Source organism: Ixodes scapularis, unplaced genomic scaffold (assembly GCF_016920785.2).
Source record: "Ixodes scapularis isolate PalLabHiFi unplaced genomic scaffold, ASM1692078v2 PGA_scaffold4__175_contigs__length_147842914, whole genome shotgun sequence".
NCBI classification, from domain to species: domain Eukaryota; kingdom Metazoa; phylum Arthropoda; class Arachnida; order Ixodida; family Ixodidae; genus Ixodes; species Ixodes scapularis.
In genome coordinates, this window is record NW_024609879.1 from 102225528 (window position 1) to 102238303 (window position 12776).

General features: G+C 46.9%; 1 pseudogene; it reads right to left on the reverse strand.

Moving 5' to 3' along the window:
- Positions 1 to 224: 224 nt before the first annotated feature.
- The window catches only part of LOC115331550, an 85188-nt pseudogene continuing 72636 nt past the window's right edge, over positions 225 to 12776 (reverse strand).

Below are 12776 nucleotides of genomic sequence, written 5' to 3' on the forward strand. Positions count from 1 at the left end.
TGCATTTGACCACTTCCCCCAGCGTCACACTCTCGCGGAGTTTCAGCTTTCTTCGGTGCGTAGTTATTAATGCAAACCAAAATGCCGGGTTTCATTTTCTCCATCCAAACCGGTAGAATCATAACTTCTGTTTCTTTCCAATCAAAGTAAACGCAATGTCGCCTCATGTTCGACGATGACTGCAGCGTCTTCCTCTTCGTGACTCCAAGACAAATAACCTGAGTTCACGCTTTTCTTTTTCCAGGCGCACTCAGTTGGGACCTGGTTAGCCTTGTCCTCTGTGGCTTGTCTGCGGTTCCTTTCGCGGTGGCTCATCAGTCCGCAATGTGTGCCTGCATTACGCACCCACAAAAATAAAGAAAGAAACAATCACGACACTGTTAAGGGTGGTTCACACATTTGAGTCTGCTTGCTACCTTAGGCCTTAAAACTTCCAAAAATCTCTTACCCCATTCACACGGTCAACATAAAGGTACCTTTAAGGAGGCCATGAAACGAATTTTGGGCTGAGATAAATGATTTTAAATTGGGACTTTACTAATCACATATGGTTTAGTTGGCCAAAAGGAAGAGGGTAGAAAGTCGAAAGCCAGCTTTTCGGTACGAACATTTGAAAACATAGCGGACTATTTTGTACCTTCTTTCCTTCGAATGCTCTCCGCCTTTTCACAATCATACATCCGCGGTTTCCAAAGCGCGTCAGCGGCGCCAACCTGACGTCAGCCGAACCCAGCCCACGCATTGGACACGAGAACTGCGTCGCTCGGACGTATGCGCTCGTCAACAATCAATCCGTCGACGAATATTTGGATTCGCGTTCGTGACCAATGAGTGGCCTGACGGAACCTATCGTCACTGGCGAATGACAAGTTCTATGGTGTGCATAGAAAGCACGGTGGAAGCTAGGAGTCATCGCACCGGTGCCGAAGAATGTCACGACGACGTGATTTCATAATTCGCGTTTGAGTTGAGGATTAAAGCTAAGGAGGAAGAAGTAGGAAAATCGTTTCATGACCCCTTTAACATGGGTCCCTTTGCTATCGGCGAATCAGCCGGTGCTCTTGGGTCGCGAGCACATGCCACGCGCGGAAGATCGTTAATTGATTGGCCGCACAGAATAAAGGTCTCTTAGCAAAATCTACCTTTACGGTCGTGTGAATGGGGTATTAAGCCCCTTGATAAATTCGTTTTTTACACGTACCGACAACCATTCTTATGGAAACCAGCGCAAGACACGTGCCACGAGCGAATGATCCGCCGCCATTCGCATCCAAGGACCGCTCGTGCCACAGGGGACAAGGGCCTCGTGCACTGGCGCCTTTGACGCTACTTGCAAGACAATCGCAAGCACATCGAGAGGCTTTACTTTCGACTAAAAAGACCTTTTAATGTCTTTGCGTTTGTATTTCAAGTAGCGTCAAACGCGCCAGTGCACGAGATCCGTGCTGACCATCACACAGCCTCATTGGAACGACCCCATTTACGCCGCGCGGACAGTGGCACTTCAGACTGCTTACCTTTCACAGAATCCATTGAAACATACCTGCGTGGAAAAAACAACAGACGAAGAGTAGAGGTTAATGACTGCGGTACATCCCTATATTACCGACTCACGTCGAAGTAGCTCTTTTTTACGCTGAGTCATGGTACAGTACACTAAAGGTACGATGTGTTTGTCCCATTAGGCAGAAATGTGGAAGTACATTTATCTAGCTGACGAGGAAAACGACGCGATTTGAGGTTGATTGGGAGCGTCAATTTGAAATGTGAACTAAACTGCCATGCATTACAAAGCGAATGTGCCACCACAAAGAAAAAAACATTATTTTGTGTTCTTTACTGTGGAATGCGCTACGCTCGCTCAATAACCATAAAATTATCCCTTTTCTTTTTCTCTTTACATTCTACTAATTTAAGATTTCCCTCCAAAATTTCTGCTTCCTTTGTTTACTCACCGTTCGAGGTATCCTATCCTTCCTTGTAAACTCCAAGAAACCTACCACTTGGGGGAGCCAATCTCTGCGATCTACGGAGGGAACTCGGCGAATGACGAGACGACCGCTTCCGACATGAAGTGGTGTGTATAAAGAACACCAGAGCTAAGGTTTATTAAGCTGTATTAACGTGAAACGTTATTTTGATAGGTGTTCGGCATTTTGTGAAGCACTGATAAAAATATGGCGAATTGCTGGGCAATAGATTATATGCGAAATGCACAACGCCATCTAGTGGGGCACCGAAGAACATGCTTCGGCTCACCCGTTGCCTTCGGCGCTGACAAAGTCCAGGGCGCGAAAGCGTAGTTCTGAAAAGTCCTTCACACGCACAAGCACTCGCGCGGAGAGATCGCTTTAGAAAAACAGGCGCCCGAGCCCCTGAGCCGAATTCCGAGCTGAAGTGTAAGTCCGCCACGTTGATGGAGGCGAAAAACCAACGTCCGCTGGGGCTACGAGCACGTGCTATACGTGCGCAAGAAGAGCGTAAAACAATACTAACCCTTAGCTCGCAGCTATGGGTGAGGATCGATGACGTGAGCAGTGGGCCTCGATAGTTATCGACAACGATACAAAATTCACAAACAGCAGAGGAATCTTGACGCACCAAAAGTTGCACCGCACAGGGTGTTGACAGACATCCGGACACTTTCGTTAATGGTCTATGTTCGTCTGCTTCTTTTGCCGGGGTTGTAGTGACGTTCGAACGCCGAGGAGCTCAGATTGGCTCTGATTGAAGGATAATGGGTAGACCTCAAAGAAAGCCGCCTCGTGGTCTACTCACCATCCTTCAATCAGAGCAAATCAGAGCTTGGCGTTATGACGTCACCACAACCCCCGGCAAAAGAAGCAGACGAACCTGCGCACCGCATTGTGTTGCATACTTGAGCCGTTCTAGGATCGCAAACGTTAAGCGGTACTCTGAGTTTTCAGACGCCAGACCGCTGCGTTCCCGGTTCTCTTTATCATACAGTTTAACGGTTACCATTTGTACACTTGATAGTTGTTCCTTGAATGAAGTGATACTACTACACAGTAATATTACCGATAATCGGACTGATGAACCTAAAGATCTTCCAGTGGGATGGATGGATGGATGAGGCTGAACACTTCGAATCGGGGGGCAACATGCGTCCCCCAGCCAGTGTTTTTTTTACATTTATTTAACATAAAATTATATATCTGGAGATTTATTTCTAAAAGCTATATACAATCCACACGACAGAGTCACCTCTATGTAACCGGGTGCCCACACCTCCCGCCCTAAGAGTCGCCCGGAAGGGAATAAGCAACCATTCATCCTTCCCTTGACCTATGCCACCAATCAGATAATCTTCTTTCGGTTATCTCCACCTTCCCAATTTCTATTTTTCCCTCACTATACCTAAATCCCAGTCGGTTTCTTAATTTAATTGCCTCCTCACCTACTACAGGGCAAAGCCCCTTACAGTAAATTATCAAGTACTCAGCCGTCTCGTCCTTCTCTCCACAAGCTCCAGATACTGTTTATACTTCCTAATATCTAGTTCTGTATGTGTTAGTCCGCAACACTCCCCTCCTTGCCTCGAACAACAAGGAGCTCCCCCTAGAATTGTTGAAAAGGGACTCCTTAGCAATGTGTTTCTTAAACGATCTGTAAATTTCCAAGGCCGATTTAGTCCGCATGCCTGCTTCTTATATTTCTCTTTCAGTTTCTTTAACTCTCTCCTTAACCTTTATGTTTTCACCCGCATCCCCGCTATTGTCCATATCTTAGATCCAAGTTTTATAGTCCGCTTTCTTCATTTTGAATCGACGCTTCTCATGTGTAAATAGCTAAGAAAAGTTCGTGCCCATCGTTCTGCATCTATTTCTTTTAGCCTATCCTCAAAGCCTATCTTACTGCAAGCATCTCTGCCGTCGAATGACGGCTATCCCATATCGCCTTGCACACTTTGGTTCAGTATTTTACCATGTGCTTTCAGAGCCAATCTAATCTACCTACTCCACGTTGCTTTATTTCAAGCCTTGTTTGGACGTCCAGTTTTATGCACAAAACTGCATTTGCAAAAGTCATGTCGGGAACCATAACTCATTTCTGGATCCCTCACCACCTCATACCTTTTAATAGTTCCACAGTGTTCTATTTTTTATTACAGCTGCATTTCTGTTGTCATGATCAGTTAAACATTTCGCATGTTCGTTGATTGTATTATGCGGCGCAATCTCTTTGAAATGAGAGTCGAAGTTCGACACGCCAAAAAAGTTTAAAAAAAAGGAAAGAAAAGAAAAGAAAAAAAAGAAGGAGAGGAGGGGGGAGGTCGTCAGGGCCCACCATCTGTCGTCGATGACCGCTGGTGGGCGGAGGGTAACAGCTACACGATCACGGTGGTCCGATCGGTACGCGCTGACTTCTCGGTGCGCAAATCACCTTCGCACTTTCCACCACGCCTCCAGTCTTTGCCTAGAACAGGCCACGTGGTCATGTTCATTCGTGAAGCCGAGTGCCTGCTCGATGCGGGAATCCCCGATGGGCGCTGGCAGGAGCTTCTGGCACGTGAGCAGCAAATGAGGTACCATCCACTAGCGCCACCTACCAGCATACTGAGGTGCCATGTTCATTGAGCTACCATCTACTAGAGCCACCTACCGGCACATGAGTTCTCGTTTCGAAAAAGCCAAACCTGGCCAACAAGCCACCATTCCGCCTTTTGTTCTTTTAGCGCGCTTCACCAAGCCGCTACTACTGGGGCGTACCTGCTATGTTTATATATATACGTGCTTATAAAAGTTCATTAAGTTACTATTTCTTCGCTTCACCCTTGCCCCTTCGCCCTGAGGCCGCTCTAAGCCAACGCCCGGCCTTAGGGCTCAGGACTGGCGCAGTCGACAATGAAGCCCGCCGGGACTCCCCTTCTACCACCACCGGTTGTACCGCACGATAACCGCCAGACGTGGATACGTTCGCCAGTACCTTTCTTTGACCCCTAGTTGAACGCTGTGGACTTGACGCCACCGAAACAAAAGGTGACATAATCGTTCGCCTTCTCCGTCACATTCACCCGAAAAGCGGAAAGAACCAGGAGTCTACCTACCATCCTATGAGAATGGAGCACTACATCTAGTCCAGCCGACCGCACCGTCACCGCAAGTGGCATTGTAGTCACGTTAGCTTCATGCCTGAAACAAAATACTCCGATCCTTTTCCGGAATGCAAGAGTCATTCGCACAGCGACCCACGCAGTTAATAACGCTGACTGACTTGCCGCAGTCGTCGCCGTTTTCCGACGATTCCCAACAACTGTGCTCACGCACTTGGATAGAATCGGAACGATTGCAAAAGCTAACACCATAAAGTGACGACGCCCTGCGAGCCATAGCTCAAGGAAAGCTCCGCGGAACTGCTAAAAACTGGTACCTAGCGTGCGGCGACGCCTTCGCAACGTGGTTGTCATGGCGTACCGCCTTCCTCAGACAATTCAGTGACGACTTGAATCTGATCGAGTGGCAAGCAAAGGTCAGCGAGTGTCTGCAGTCGAAGAACAAAACTTTGCACTCAACGTTTGCGTAGTCGACAATCCTCGCCCGCTTCTTCTCTCTTGACTGATAGGCAGAAAATGAAAGCCGCATACAACTCCATGTAACACCAAATTAAAGCGCAGCTCTTGAGGAGGAGGGGGGAAGGAAACTGAGGGGAGCGTATACCACTCCTCCCTTCTCCTCACCTCCTCACCCTGCTTGCTACTCTTCCCTCCGAGCGGTGTCGGCGTAACCGCAAGGGCACGTGACCCCCGTGACGTCACGAGGGTCACTAGTTAGATCTGATTATGTGTCCATCTTTTTTTTTCTTTTAATGTGTTTTTCTTTCAACCATGCTTGTTTGGAAGAAAAAATAAACTAGTTTTAGTTGCGCCTTTCGTGTGTAAGTGTCGTCCTTCTTTGTCCAAGTTTGCATACCTTAGCAGCGCAGAACAAAAATCATGAACGCTTGCTACCTCGGACGTCGAATGCTGCTATGCGCCAAGAGTAAGCTTTTGTCACTGTGTTGCGGGACACCACAGCCCACCAGGACCACAACACCTGCCACTGCCAGGTACTGATCAGCCCTGTGGACTAGATCGTTAATCGAAAAAGAGATCACCAACATTGACAGCGTACAGCCAAAGCAAGAAGCATTCTCGACAGTTGGTGTTTGCATCTGTCCAGCCCTGCCCACAGCACAACTTGGAAGTAATCTGTCAGCCACAGCAGACCTAATTTACTGCCCACTTGTCTAGACGTGCTGAAGTGTTTCCCCAACAGAAAATGACGTTGTTTTATTCGAAGGTGTAAAACAAGCGATAGACCTGCTTCCAGACGCCACCCCTCTAACCGTTCTCTGTGCCGCAATGCTGCTAATGACCGCGGCTTTCTTTAAGCGCAGACAAGGGCACTTTTTTGCCAAGGCATAATTCTTCCCGCCACTAGGCCATGGGTTTTCCAAGTTTGGTTGTCACCAAAAATGAAAACAAAAAACCGTCTTTGCGTGAACTATGTGCCTCTCAACAAGATGACCGTCACTGTCGTCCCACCCCTTCCACACGCTGACGACATCATGGACGACATTACAAGCTTGTCATACTTTGCCTGCCTAGACCTGAAGTTTTCATATTGGCAGGTTTGTGTTCATCTGAAACATAGTGAAAAACTGCGTTGTCACTCACCAGGGGGCCTTCATGTAGTCCCGCATGTCGTTTGGACTAAAGAATGCGCCGTCTACATTTTAACATGCCATGCCCTCTACCTTGTCCAATTCGTACCCACATTGCTCATACTGTGGTGTGAGAGCCTACTTCGACGATGTGTAGATCTTCAACTTTTGACGAGTTCCGGACGCTACTGGATGAGGTAGTTTATCTTCTTTTATGACAGTGAATTTAAAGTATCGCTGTTCAAGTGCAGGTTTGCCTTGGGGCCCTAAACTCAACACACACAAAGTTGGAGCCGAAAGTTCACGGAGCGCGGCGATTGGACGCCACGACAAAAGCGCGAAACCATCGTCGTAATAGTCGAAACAGCGCGCTCCACGAACTTCGGCCCGAACTTTGTGTTTAACGAGATTAGAGCCCTTGGAAACCATCCAGTTTTACCTCTATTCACTGGGGAAGAAATTATTTCTGTTTACTGACAATTGGGCTGTCGTATGTCTCACCACAAACATCAGACCCACTCGCCGCTTCACCACCATGTTGATGGATCCCAATGAGTTCGACTTTACAGTTCAGAAGCATCCTGGTCACCGATATGTGGTTGCTAAAATGCTTTCCTGTCCTTCGGCAGCAGTCCTTGGTCAGCACATGGCCGTGGCATCGATGCAAGCAGAAGACAAAGTGTGTCAAGCACTTTGTTGCAGCCTTTCGACTTTGTACCAGCCAGAGACAGACCTTGTGATCACAGCTGATGTTCTTTAAAACCATGACACTACCTCAGGCGTGCAAACCATTGTAGCTGCAGCAAAAATGCACCAGGCAGTACTGGAAGTGGTTTTCGATGGTGCAGGCCACATACACGTTGCCCAAACATTGACCAAAGTACGAGACCGGTACTAGTGGCCAGACCTTGCAGCCACAGTAACCCGTTATGTGACAGCATGCCAGATCTGCCAGTGTAACAATCGCCCCGTGTCTAAAGAAGTAGGCCAAATGGGATTGATGCTACTTTCGGATGTTGCTTTTACTTTGAGCTCCATCGAGCATGTCAACGTGCCTGCCACAGCAAACAAGAAATATTCTCTGAAAGTGATCGACTTCCAACATATTTTGTCGTCCCAGCAGCCGAGTCTTCAACCTCGACAGAGGACGTGCTAAAGCACTTGCAGTCCGTGTTTTCTTTTTTTTTTTTAAGTTAGGATGCCCCGACCACTGCCTCTGCTACCATGGTTCATCCTTCGAATCTCACCAGTTCAAGCAGTTCATGAGCATGCATGGTGTGATGATTCACTACTCGGTTGCATACCGCGCGGAGAGCAATGGTCTCGTAGAACGCAGCAACGGGACTTTGGTCTCGGTTCTTCGCAAGCTGTGCACAACTGACCCTGCCTCCTGGTACAGGAAACTCGAAGAAGCTGCATTTGCTGACAACTGTACCAACACTGCCAGCACTCACATTTCTCCGTTTAAACCACTACTTGGATATGTGCCCAAGCTCCCACGCCAAAGTGATGCATCGTCCCATCGAAGCCACAACTCTTCAAGATCGCTTCCTGACTCTGTCAGAGAACCGAAGTGCTGCAGCTTGAAACACTCAAGAGGCTCAAGAGAAACGCAAGACAGCTTATGAACAAACCCAAAGGCACCATTCCTTTCACATGTGTCCCTTTATGTGGGTTCGCTGTCAAGAGCCTATTGTAGATGTCACTACGAAGTTGGCTCCCAAGTTCAAAGAAGTTTACAAAGCAACTGACCAGGAGACACCAGTGACATTCGTGGTCTCCTGTATCACAAGGCAAGACCGCGCGATCGAACCCGTGAAAGGCTGGTACAGGTCTCCCAATTGAATAAGCCGTATGTGCCAGCGTATGTCGAGCCCTAACTGGTGGACAGCATGACTTCCCCTGGTTTTGGACCCCCTGGGAACGTTTCAACTGCTGGGTCAACAGCCAGTGTCGACATAACCCCTTATCACCTGACCAGGGAACCGTTAACCAAAGTTCGACCTCAACGGCACGGACCAACGGGACTTGGCCTTATCTTAAGCAGGGTGGGATGTGAGCTACCCTCTAGTAACGCGACCTACCGGCCCACCAGTTCTCATTTCGCAAAAGTCAAGCCTCGCCAACAAGATACCCGCCGTTCTGTCATTTGTTCTTTTGGCGCGCTTCACCATGCCGCTACGCCTGCGGCGTAACTGCTATGTTTATTTACATACTTTTTAATAAAAAGTTATTTAAGTATACTATAACTACGCCTAGCCCTCGCCTCATCGCCCAAATGTCGCTCTAGGCCAACGCCCGGCCCTATAGAGCTCACACAAGAGCCTTCCAAACTCTCAAGCTCCTCCCCCTCCGTGCGCGCAGGTGATTGAGTTCTTACTCCCCAGCCAAACTCCTCTTCGCCTACCCCTCTGATCACAGAATTTCCCCCGTTAATAACCAGTCAGTGTCAAGCCTCGTGGTTACGCTTTTATCTGGGCTTCACAAAATGCCGAACACCCAGCCAAAGAACGTTTCCCGTTCAAAGTGACGCCTGGATGAAAGCGTGACCGCGTAGCTCGACACTGATTGGTTGATGGGTAAGAGAGGAGGAGTGAAGTGCTAGAAGCTGATTGGTCGTGCGTCGTGTGGCCAGGGGGTAGACGAGGGGGAGCTCGACCACCTGTGTGCACCGAGTGAGAGGGGCTCGAGAGTATGCAAGGCTCTGGAAGATCGCCAGCTTCATCAACCCGATTAGCTGTAGTATCGCTTCAATCTAGGAAAAACTATCAAGTGTACACATGGTACGCGTTAAACTATCTGATTAAGAGCGCTGTGAACGTAGGCGTCTGGTGTCTCGAAAGTCTGAGTATCGCTAAACGTTTAAGATGCTAGAACATTTAACATATGCATCCCGACTGCCTAGCAATACGCCATACATTTTTTTACTGATCCGGTTTAGTGGTATAAAGTGAACAACATTTATGATTGGGAATTCATCCCCAATTCGGTGTAGTCCAATGACCTTTTCTCGGGGGAAGCATCAAAAATAAATAACACTTTTGTTTAATAGATTTGACTTTAGGGAGAATCTAGATGCAGTAAATTGATCCATACATCTCTTGCAAAACATGCAGCTGCGTCAGCGGCGAGGAAAGGAATGACGAGAACGGTATATGCAGAACCGATTGTAGCAGACGACGGGGAGGACGTGTGAGCCCTCTTTCTCTCTCGCTCTCTTCAATGTCACGTAGTAGATGTGCAGGGAAAAGAAGGTGCGCACAAAACCTCGCGCGTGGATGTTTTGGATATGTACGTAATTAAGGTCTATTATATTCGATGTGGCTTTTTATATTTTATGCTCTGGTACCGCTCTTGAGACGTCTCAGTAGCTACTCTTGAAATAATATATACATAATAAAAACATATATACCGCGTACACATTGAGTGGTTTTAGTGCCTATGATGAATTTCCCTTGGTTCGCAACTTAGGTCGCGAGATGCTTTAACGAACCTAAAGATAAAAATTTATCTGAAACTTTGAGCCGAAGTGAATTCGTTTATACAGGATCGTTGACTTTGAGTCGAACTGGCCCGCTTAATTCGAAAGCAAGCTGTATAAGCCGAATCGCAAGTTACAGCTGAAATGAAAATTCGAGTACTTTGAGAGGCTAAGCTCAATAGACCGATCTCACCAGCTAGTTTGAGTACGCCACCGCTGCCGCCAAGCATCGTGGGAGCTGTAGTCTTTCTGCACGTGTGACAACCCTGCTGGAGATCTGCGCGAGCAGAGCACGAGGCGGCATGAGATATCTCGTGAACTGGCGTCTGCCTCCTACGAACTACAGTTATGGCGGCGTCACGCATGCGTGGAACGCTTGGTGAGATCGCTCTATTGGGGTTTAGGACAAAATGAGGATTCAGCCGAACTGAAGCCGCAGTCAGACTGCTCCTATTTCATACAAAAGGTACGGCGTTCTCTGCAGATAGGATGACAAGAAAATCTGCGGACAAGGCTCAAGCAAGTTCTAAGTATGTCTGCTTCATACTATACGCTTCGGGGATGTCCGCAGACAGTTTTTTATTACCGCCATGAAAAGAAGAAATGCACCTCAAACAATGTCTACATACTGCCTTTTGTATGATTCATTAGCAGTATCACTGCGCTTACCCCGACCCATTGCGCCAAGTCCTGCGTAAATTATTTGCCGCTTTCCTTCCCCGCACGCCAATTTCCCGCTCCAAGCGGGGGGATTGTAAAACTCGGCACATAAAATGAGGAGTTTGGATGTAAAAGCGTTGTAACTCACGCCAACAGTGTTATACGTTTCGAAGAAGGAACGGCAGGCCATTCCGTCCAGACCGAAATAGGTCCAGACCTTTTGCTTTGCTCCGTTGTTCCACGTACAACAATCCACCGTGCAGGAAGAGGGCAGGATATTATAGTCCTACAAAAACCAGAGTCGCTACTGTTAATAAAATTGGGACTCTCGGAACGTCAGTTTTAATACGCATACTAGCGAGAATCTGTCAGAAAATATTCTTCCTGGGTTGAGTCACCATGACAGCATGAATAATGATATCGTGTGTACGCTTATACAGCTTAGAACTTAGACTGCCTCAACGGCCGACTTGTCTCCCTGCTCATAGATGATAAATTTAGCCAGTGCAGCACAACCGTTAGCCTGGGGTCTCTAACGTGCATCACGCAGTAGTGATACACGACCGCACGCCGGTACGATGCTCATCCAGATCGAAACGGGCAGGGGTGGTGTTGAACCCAAGATCTCTAGGTTCTGCAACGCGAGTTTCCTCTCTGCGCGCTCAAGACTGCGCTGCGGTAACACACTCAACCACCGATTCTAGATTTAAAAAAAAAATTAAACAACGCTAAAAAAAGAAATGGGGGACACCCAGTCCTCAAAATTAATCGTCACCTAAAAACAATTCTTGGTCACTTGCCGGGTCAAATGAATTACGTTGGCAGACAAGGCGCTCAACCCTCCGCTGCTTATAATGGCCAACACACGACGGACCGAATCGCAATTTTCGTCCCCGGACTGTGTTTACCAGCTGAGCATCACGTCCCCAATTCCTGCGTTCCGCGCCTGGTCCGCGTAAGCGCCGACTGAAATAGCCGAAGCAATCGGGTTGCACTTGAAAACAAGAGACATCAACGTAAAGGTGAATAGGAAATGTTGTTTTTCGACATGCTTCTCTCACTTTGGTGTATTTCCTATTTTGTAATGATCGGATCCACTTCTCAGACCGTGAGGACATGGCAACCGTTTTCAGTGAGCTTTAGTAGATAGTATTTGCACTTTGATAACGCTACGCCATAGCAATACGATGCATACGGAAAGGCTCAAGCTGAGTATCAGGTATCATTATCAAAGTTTCCGGGACGATGTACTGATTCGGAATTCACTAATGTGATTATGCACCAGAAAAATAGCGTTAGCCGGGATAGTGACGGGAAGCAAATTCACCAACTTAAAAATATTGTTAACGTAATTGCTTTGATTAACTTACAGTTTCAACCTCTTTTTTTTTAAGCTTATGTATTGTCCAAAGGAAATCTCAAATGTATCTGTACTATAAAAAAGATGCAAAAATTAGATAGGTAATTATAGGCCTGTTCTTATCTTCCATGTTTCCACGAAAGCTTCGGAAAAAATATTTTATCCTCTATTAGTAGACTTTTCGAATAAATCTTAACTTCATCGACCTTTTTTTTTTCAGGAGGAATTCTTTGACTAAAACAGCCCTACCGAAAAGGAAAAGTTATTGTAAACATATTTAAAATCAAGATGTTGGTCCTTGGGGTGTTTTTAGACTTTGCAAAGGCATTTGATAGCCTCAATCATAAAATCTTATATCTAAAACAAAATCTTGAAATTTTCGACATCCAAGGTCATACGTTGATGCTCTTAAAGTCGCACCTACAATACCGCCAATAAATGGGACTGTGAATGGTTACTCTTAATGCCTATCACATCAGGTGTTCCGCAAGGTGGCATATTTGGATTCCTTTCAATTCTTTTTTTTTACATTAATAATATTATTAATTAAATGATCAGGCGAAATTCGCTATCTACGGGAATGATACGAGAATATTTTGTTTTTTATTTCAA